We start from the raw sequence: 10,016 nt of genomic DNA, 5'->3' as shown, positions 1-10,016 counted from the left end.
AGATCCTAATTGGTATGTCGAATTTTATTTTTGATGGCATAGAAGGCCCTTCTTGTCTTGTCTCTCAGCTCATTCACAGCTTTGTGGAAGTTACCTGTGGCGCTGATGTTTAGGCCGAGGTATGTATAGTTTTGCTCTAAGGCAATGATGGAATTGGTATTTGTGGTCCTGGCAACTGGACCTTTTTAGGAACACCATTATTTTAGTTTTACAGAGATTTACTGTCCCGGGTCTGAAAAAATCTGTGTAGAATATCTCTCTCCTTCTATCTCTCTTTGTCTCTCTCTCTCTCTCCTCGCCCTGTTTCTCTCTCCCTCCCTCTCTCTCACTCTCTCTCTATCTCCCTTTCTCTCTATATATCTCTCTCTCTCTCTTCTCTCTCTCTCTCTCTCTCTCTCTCTCTCTCTCTCTCTCTCTCTCTCTCTCTCTCCCTCTCTATCCCTCTATCTCTATCTATCTCTCTCCCTTTCTCTCTCTCTTTCTCTATCTGATTTGATTTGATTTGATTCAATCCAATTCAAAGTTTATATTGACATGGGAATCATATGTTTACATTGCCAAAGCAAGTAGAATAGACAATAAACAAAAGGGAAATAAGGCCAATAAAAAATCTGAAATTAACAGTAAACATTACACTCAAAATGTTCTAAAGATTGTAGAAATGTATAATGTTATAATATTATCTATGTTCAACAGTGTGCAAGTAGTTGAAGTAGGAAAGGGAAAATAAATAATCAGGTAAATATTGGTGGATTTTACAATGTTGTTTGTTCTCCACTGGTTGCCCTTTTCTCATGACAACGGGGCAACACATCCTGATGCTGTGATCGCACACCGTGATATTTCACCTAACAGCTTTAGGAGTTTATCAACGTTTGATTTAGTTTCAAAATTCTTCTCTCCTCCCCTCTCTCTCTTGCTCTCTCTCTCTCTTTCTGCTCTCCCCTCTATCTCCCCTCTCTCTCTCTCTCTCTCTGTCTCTCTCTCTCTCTCTCTCTCTCTCTCGCTCTCTCTCTCTCTCTCTCCTCCCCTCTGTATCTCTCTCTCTCTCTCTCTCTCTCTCTCTCGCTCTCTCTCTCTCTTTCTGCTCTCCCCTCTCTCCTCCCCTCTCTCTCTCTCCCCCCCTCTCTCTCTCTCCTCTCTCTCTCTCTCCCCTCTCTCTCTCTCCAGATGGATGGTTAAGGTCAGTCTATCCACGCTCTGACAGTTTTCTGCATCAGTTTGATTGACAGCTGTTGTTCAAAGGGAAATAGTGGTTGTGATTGACAGCTTCTGGCTCCTCGCTCTCCTGATATCTGGCCTCTGACACGGCATCAGATAGAACACAGAAACCCGGGGAGTTCCGGAACTTTCTGTCTGTCTGTCTGTCTGTCTGCCCGTCTGTCCACCTGCCTGCCGTCTGCCTGCCTGTCTGTCTCCGTCTCTGTACAACATCAACAGCAACAGATAGAACACAGAAACCCGGCAAGTTCTTGAACTTTCTGTCCTTCTGTCTGTCTGTCCGCCTGCTTGACTGCCTGCCTCTCTGCCTGCTGTCTGTCTGCCCGTCTGTCCACCCGCCTGCCTGCCTGCCTGTCTGTCTCTGTCTCTGTACAACATCAACAGCAACAGCGATCAGAGGGAGGGAAAGCAACAGCCTGTCCATGTGCTGTTTTAGTCTCCAAGACCAAACTGAGACGAGGGGGCAGTGAGATGTCTGTCCATGTCCTGTTTTAGTCTCCAAGACCAAACTGAGACGAGGAGGCAGTGAAATGTCTGTCCATGTCCTGTTTTAGTCTCCAAGACCAAACTGAGACGAGGAGGCAGTGAGATGTCTGTCCATGTCCTGTTTTAGTCTCCAAGACCAAACTGAGACGAGGAGGCAGTGAAATGTCTGTCCATGTCCTGTTTTAGTCTCCAAGACCAAACTGAGACGAGGAGGCAGTGAGATGTCTGACCATGTCCTGTTTTAGTCTCCAAGACCAAACTGAGACGAGGAGGCAGTGAGATGTCTGTCCATGTCCTGTTTTAGTCTCCAAGACCAAACTGAGACGAGGAGGCAGTGAGATGTCTGTCCATGTGCTGTTTTAGTCTCCAAGACCAAACTGAGACGAGGAGGCAGTGAAATGTCTGTCCATGTCCTGTTTTAGTCTCCAAGACCAAACTGAGACGAGGAGGCAGTGAGATGTCTGACCATGTCCTGTTTTAGTCTCCAAGACCAAACTGAGACGAGGAGGCAGTGAGATGTCTGTCCATGTCCTGTTTTAGTCTCCAAGACCAAACTGAGACGAGGGGGCAGTGAGATGTCTGTCCATGTCCTGTTTTAGTCTCCAAGACCAAACTGAGACGAGGAGGCAGTGAGATGTCTGTCCATGTCCTGTTTTAGTCTCCAAGACCAAACTGAGACGAGGAGGCAGTGAGATGTCTGTCCATGTCCTGTTTTAGTCTCCAAGACCAAACTGAGACGAGGAGGCAGTGAGATGTCTGTCCATGTCCTGTTTTAGTCTCCAAGACCAAACTGAGACGAGGAGGCAGTGAGATGTCTGTCCATGTCCTGTTTTAGTCTCCAAGACCAAACTGAGACGAGGAGGCAGTGAGATGTCTGTCCATGTCCTGTTTTAGTCTCCAAGACCAAACTGAGACGAGGAGGCAGTGAGATGTTGCTGACTACGTCTCCAGCAGTAGATAAGACTTTAAAACAACAGGCAGAGTGTCTGATGGTGACGTGGTCCAGCTAAGAGAGACTTCTGTGTTTCATGATAAAAATGTCTTCAAGCTAAGAGAGACTGCTGTGTTTAATGATGATAATGTCTTCAAGCTAAGAGAAGTGTAGTTGTGTTGTGTAGTTGTGTAGTTGTGTTGTGTAGTTGTGTTGTGTAGTTGTTGTGTTGTGTAGTTGTGTTGTGTAGTTGTGTAGTTGTGTTGTGTAGTTGTGTTGTGTAGTTGTGTAGTTGTTGTGTTGTGTAGTTGTGTTGTGTAGTTGTTGTGGTGTGTAGTTGTGTTGTGTAGTTGTGTTGTGTAGCTGTGTTGTGTAGTTGTGTAGTGTTGTGTAGTTGTATTGTGTAGTTGTGTAGTTGTGTAGTGTTGTGTAGTGTTGTGTAGTTGTGTTGTGTAGCTGTGTTGTGTAGTTGTGTAGTGTAGTTGTAGTGTAGTTGTTGTGTAGTTGTGTCTAATCCCTGTATAATTTCAGATCATCTATTGTGACCTACTTGGAGAGAAACTCCAACTCACGCTGTGATGGCTGGTTAAAAATAGCACTGAAACAAACACACACACACACACACACACACACACACACACACACACACACACACACACACACACACACACACACACACACACACACACACACACACACACACACACACACACACACACACACACACACACACACACACACACATATTCACACACGCAGACACACACACACACACACACACACACACACACACGCACACACACACACACACTGGTGAAGACTGTATGACCTGACACTGTATTAAACCAACCAACATCATTCATGAAGACTGATGTCTCTTCCTGACTGCTACCAGGACGGCACGTGTTGCTGGGTGCTGAGTGACTCCCCAGAGACAGGGGACATCTTGTTGGGGCTGGACAGGGGACATCTTGTTGGGGGTAGACAGGAGACATCTTGTTGGGGGGTAGACAGGAGACATCTTGTTGTGGGGTAGACAGGAGACATCTTGTTGGGGGGTAGACAGGAGACATCTTGTTGGGGGTAGACAGGAGACATCTTGTTGGTAGTAGACAGGAGACATCTTGTTGGGGGTAGACAGGAGACATCTTGTTGTGGGGTAGACAGGAGACATCTTGTTGGGGGTAGACAGGAGACATCTTGTTGGGGGGTAGACAGGAGACATCTTGTTGTGGGGTAGACAGGGGACATCTTGTTGGGGGTAGACAGGAGACATCTTGTTGGGGGGTAGACAGGAGACATCTTGTTGGTGGTAGACAGGAGACATCTTGTTGAGGGTAGACAGGGAGACATCTTGTTGGGGGGTAGACAGAGGACATCTTGTTGGGGGTGGACAGGGGACATCTTGTTGGGGGTAGACAGGGGACATCTTGTTGAGGGGTAGACAGGGGACATCTTGTTGGGGAGTAGACAGGGGACATCTTGTTGGTGGTAGACAGGGGACATCTTGTTGGGGGGGTAGACAGGGGACATCTTGTTGGGGGGTAGACAGGGGACATCTTGTTGGGGGGGTAGACAGGAGACATCTTGTTGGGGGGTAGACAGGAGACATCTTGTTGGGGGTAGACAGGGGACATCTTGTTGGGGGTAGACAGGGGACATCTTGTTGGGGGGTAGACAGGGGACATCTTGTTGGGGGGTAGACAGGGGCCATCTTGTTGGGGGTAGACAGGGGACATCTTGTTGGGGGGGTAGACAGGGGACATCTTGTTGGGGGGTAGACAGGGGACATCTTGTTGGGGGGGTAGACAGGGAACATCTTGTTGGGGGTAGACAGGAGACATCTTGTTGGGGGGTAGACAGGGGACATCTTGTTGGGGGTAGACAGGAGACATCTTGTTGGTAGTAGACAGGAGACATCTTGTTGGGGGGTAGACAGGGGACATCTTGTTGGGGGGGTAGACAGGAGACATCTTGTTGGGGGGGTAGACAGGAGACATCTTGTTGGGGGGGTAGACAGGGGACATCTTGTTGGGGGGGTAGACAGGAGACATCTTGTTGAGGGTAGACAGGAGACATCTTGTTGGGGGATAGACAGGAGACATCTTGTTGGTAGTAGACAGGAGACATCTTGTTGGGGGGTAGACAGGGGACATCTTGTTGGGGGGGTAGACAGGAGACATCTTGTTGGGGGTAGACAGGGGACATCTTGTTGTGGGGTAGACAGGAGCCATCTTGTCGGGGCTGGACAGGGGACATCTTGTTGGAGGTAGACAGGGGACATCTTGTTGGGGGTAGACAGGAGCCATCTTGTTGGGGGTAGACAGGGGACATCTTGTTGAGGGGTAGACAGGGGACATCTTGTTTGGGGTAGACAGGGGACATCTTGTTGAGGGTAGACAGGGGACATCTTGTTGGGGGTAGACAGGGGACATCTTGTTGGGGTAGACAGGGGACATATTGTTGGGGGGTAGACAGGGGCCATCTTGTTGGGGGTAGACAGGGGACATCTTGTTGGGGGTAGACAGGGGCACTCTTGTTGGGGGTTGACAGGGGCCATCTTGTTGGGGGTAGACAGGGGACATCTTGTTGGGGAGTAGACAGGGACATGGGATCCTCAAACAGTTCTACAGCTGCACCATAGAGAACATCTTGACTGGTTGACACACCTCTTTCTACGGCAACTGCTCGGCATCAGACCTCAAGACGATACAGGAGGTGGTGCGGACGGCCCAGTTCACTATTCCTCCCTCCCTGACCCCATTGTCTTCTGGAGCATCTCAGGGTAGAGAGGGAAGGTAACAAGAACAAAAAAGAGAGTGATATTCTGTTACGTAGAGAGAGTGATATTCTGTTACATAGAGAGAGAGTGATATTCTGTTACATAGAGAGTGATATTCTGTTACATAGAGAGAGTGATATTCTGTTACATAGAGAGAGAGTGATATTCTGTTACATAGAGAGAGTGATATTCTGTTACGTAGAGAGAGTGATATTCTGTTACATAGAGAGAGAGTGATATTCTGTTACGTAGAGAGAGAGATATTCTGTTACGTAGAGAGAGTGATATTCTGTTACATAGAGAGAGAGTGATATTCTGTTACATAGAGAGAGTGATATTCTGTTACGTAGAGAGAGTGATATTCTGTTACATAGAGAGAGAGTGATATTCTGTTACGTAGAGAGAGAGATATTCTGTTACGTAGAGAGAGTGATATTCTGTTACATAGAGAGAGAGTGATGTTCTGTTACATAGAGAGAGTGATATTCTGTTACATAGAGAGAGTGATATCCTGTTACATAGAGAGAGAGATATTCTGTTACATAGAGAGAGTGATATTCTGTTACATAGAGAGAGTGATATTCTGTTACATAGAGAGAGTGATATTCTGTTACATATAGAGAGTGATATTCTGTTACGTAGAGAGAGTGATATTCTGTTACATAGAGAGAGTGATATTCTGTTACATAGAGAGAGTGATATTCTTTTACATAGAGAGAGTGATATTCTGTTACGTAGAGAGAGTGATATTCTGTTACATAGTGAGAGAGTGATATTCTGTTAGGTAGAGAGAGAGATATTCTGTTACATGAAGAGAGTGATATTCTGTTACATAGAGGGAGTGATATTCTGTTACATAAAGAGAGAGTGATATTCTGTTACATAGAGAGAGTGATATTCTGTTACATAAAGAGAGTGATATTCTGTTACATAGAGAGAGTCATATTCTGTTACATAGAGAGAGTGATATTCTGTTACATAGAGAGAGAGTGATATTCTGTTACATAAAGAGAGTGATATTCTGTTACATAGAGAGAGTGATATTCTGTTACATAGAGAGAGAGTGATATTCTGTTACATAGAGAGAGTGATATTCTGTTACATAGAGAGAGTGATATTCTGTTACATAGAGAGAGTGATATTATGTTACATAGAGTGATATTCTGTTACATAGAGAGAGTGATATTCTGTTACATAGAGAGAGTGATATGTTACATAGAGAGAGTGATATTCTGTTACATAGAGAGAGTGATATTCTGTTATATAGAGAGTTATATTCTGTTACATAGAGAGAGTGATATTCTGTTACATAGAGAGAGTGATATTCTGTTACATAGAGAGAGTGATATTCTGTTACATAGAGAGAGTGATATTCTGTTACATAGATAGAGTGATATGTTACATAGAGAGAGTGATATCCTGTTACATAGAGAGAGTGATATTCTGTTACATAGAGAGAGTGATATTCTGTTACATAGAGAGAGTGATATTCTGTTACATAGAGAGAGTGATATTCTTTTACATAGAGAGAGTGATATTCTGTTACGTAGAGAGAGTGATATTCTGTTACATAGTGAGAGAGTGATATTCTGTTACGTAGAGAGAGAGATATTCTGTTACATGAAGAGAGTGATATTCTGTTACATAGAGAGAGTGATATTCTGTTACATAAAGAGAGAGTGATATTCTGTTACATAGAGAGAGTGATATTCTGTTACATAAAGAGAGTGATATTCTGTTACATAGAGAGAGTCATATTCTGTTACATAGAGAGAGTGATATTCTGTTACATAGAGAGAGAGTGATATTCTGTTACATAAAGAGAGTGATATTCTGTTACATAGAGAGAGTGATATTCTGTTACATAGAGAGAGAGTGATATTCTGTTACATAGAGAGAGTGATATTCTGTTACATAGAGAGAGTGATATTCTGTTACATAGAGAGAGTGATATTATGTTACATAGAGTGATATTCTGTTACATAGAGAGAGTGATATTCTGTTACATAGAGAGAGTGATATGTTACATAGAGAGAGTGATATTCTGTTACATAGAGAGAGTGATATTCTGTTATATAGAGAGTTATATTCTGTTACATAGAGAGAGTGATATTCTGTTACATAGAGAGAGTGATATTCTGTTACATAGAGAGAGTGATATTCTGTTACATAGAGAGAGTGATATTCTGTTACATAGATAGAGTGATATGTTACATAGAGAGAGTGATATCCTGTTACATAGAGAGAGTGATATTCTGTTACATAGAGAGAGTGATATTCTGTTACATAGAGAGAGTGATATTCTGTTACATAGAGAGAGTGATATTCTGTTACATAGAGAGAGTGATATTCTGTTACATAGAGAGAGTGATATTCTGTTACATAGAGAGAGTGATATTCTGTTACATAGAGAGAGTGATATTCTGTTACATAGAGAGTGATATTCTGTTACATAGAGAGAGTGATATTCTGTTACATAGAGAGAGTGATATTCTGTTACATAGAGAGAGTGATATTCTGTTACATAGAGAGAGTGATATTCTGTTACGTAGAGAGAGTGATATTCTGTTACATAAAGAGAGTGATATTCTGTTACATAGAGAGAGTCATATTCTGTTACATAGAGAGAGTGATATTCTGTTACATAGAGAGAGAGTGATATTCTGTTACATAAAGAGAGTGATATTCTGTTACATAGAGAGAGTGATATTCTGTTACATAGAGAGAGAGTGATATTCTGTTACATAGAGAGAGTGATATTCTGTTACATAGAGAGAGTGATATTCTGTTACATAGAGAGAGTGATATTATGTTACATAGAGTGATATTCTGTTACATAGAGAGAGTGATATTCTGTTACATAGAGAGAGTGATATGTTACATAGAGAGAGTGATATTCTGTTACATAGAGAGAGTGATATGTTACATAGAGAGAGTGATATTCTGTTACATAGAGAGAGTGATATTCTGTTATATAGAGAGTTATATTCTGTTACATAGAGAGAGTGATATTCTGTTACATAGAGAGAGTGATATGATGTTACATAGAGAGAGTGATATTCTGTTACATAGAGAGAGTGATATTCTGTTACATAGAGAGAGTGATATTCTGTTACATAGAGAGAGTGATATCCTGTTACATAGAGAGAGTGATATTCTGTTACATAGAGAGAGTGATATTCTGTTACATAGAGAGAGTGATATTCTGTTACATAGAGAGAGTGATATTCTGTTACATAGAGAGAGTGATATTCTGTTACATAGAGAGAGTGATATTCTGTTACATAGAGAGAGTGATATTCTGTTACATAGAGAGAGTGATATTCTGTTACATAGAGAGAGTGATATTCTGTTACATAGAGAGAGTGATATTCTGTTACATAGATAGAGTGATATGTTACATAGAGAGAGTGATATTCTGTTACATATATAGAGTGATATTCTGTTATATAGAGAGAGTGATATCCTGTTACATAGAGAGAGTGATATTCTGTTACATAGAGAGTGATATGTTACAAAGAGAGAGTGATATTCTGTTACATAGAGAGAGTGATATTCTGTTACATAGAGATAGTGATATTCTGTTACATAGAGAGAGTGATATTCTGTTACATAGAGAGAGTGATATTCTGTTACATAGAGAGAGTGATATTCTGTTACATAGAGAGAGTGATATTCTGTTACATTAAGAGAGTGATATTCTGTTACATAGAGAGAGTAATATTCTGTTACATAGAGAGAGTGATATTCTGTTACATAGAGAGAGTGATATTCTGTTACATAGAGAGAGTGATATTCTGTTACATAGAGAGAGTGATATTCTGTTACATAGAGAGTGATATTCTGTTACATAGAGAGAGTGATATTCTGTTACATAGAGAGAGTGATATTCTGTTACATAGAGAGAGTGATATTCTGTTACATAGAGAGAGTGATATTCTGTTACGTAGAGAGAGTGATATTCTGTTACATAGAGAGAGAGAGTGATATTCTGTTACATAGAGAGAGAGATATTCTGTTACATAGAGAGAGTGATATTCTGTTACGTAGAGAGAGTGATATTCTGTTACATAGAGAGAGTGATATCCTGTTACATAGAGAGAGTGATATTCTGTTACATAGAGAGAGTGATATTCTGTTACATAGAGAGAGAGTGATATTCTGTTACATAGAGAGAGTGATATTCTGTTACATAGAGAGAGTGATATTCTGTTACATAGAGAGAGTGATATTATGTTACATAGAGTGATATTCTGTTACATAGAGAGAGTGATATTCTGTTACATAGAGAGAGTGATATGTTACATAGAGAGAGTGATATTCTGTTACATAGAGAGAGTGATATGTTACATAGAGAGAGTGATATTCTGTTACATAGAGAGAGTGATATTCTGTTATATAGAGAGTTATATTCTGTTACATAGAGAGAGTGATATTCTGTTACATAGAGAGAGTGATATGATGTTACATAGAGAGAGTGATATTCTGTTACATAGAGAGAGTGATATTCTGTTACATAGAGAGAGTGATATTATGTTACATAGAGAGAGTGATATCCTGTTACATAGAGAGAGTGATATTCTGTTACATAGAGAG

This window comes from Salvelinus alpinus, chromosome 1 (genome assembly GCF_045679555.1).
Source record: "Salvelinus alpinus chromosome 1, SLU_Salpinus.1, whole genome shotgun sequence".
Taxonomy (NCBI): Eukaryota; Metazoa; Chordata; class Actinopteri; order Salmoniformes; family Salmonidae; genus Salvelinus; species Salvelinus alpinus.
The sequence above is the reverse complement of the archived record's forward strand: the minus strand, read 5'-3'. Positions refer to the sequence as shown.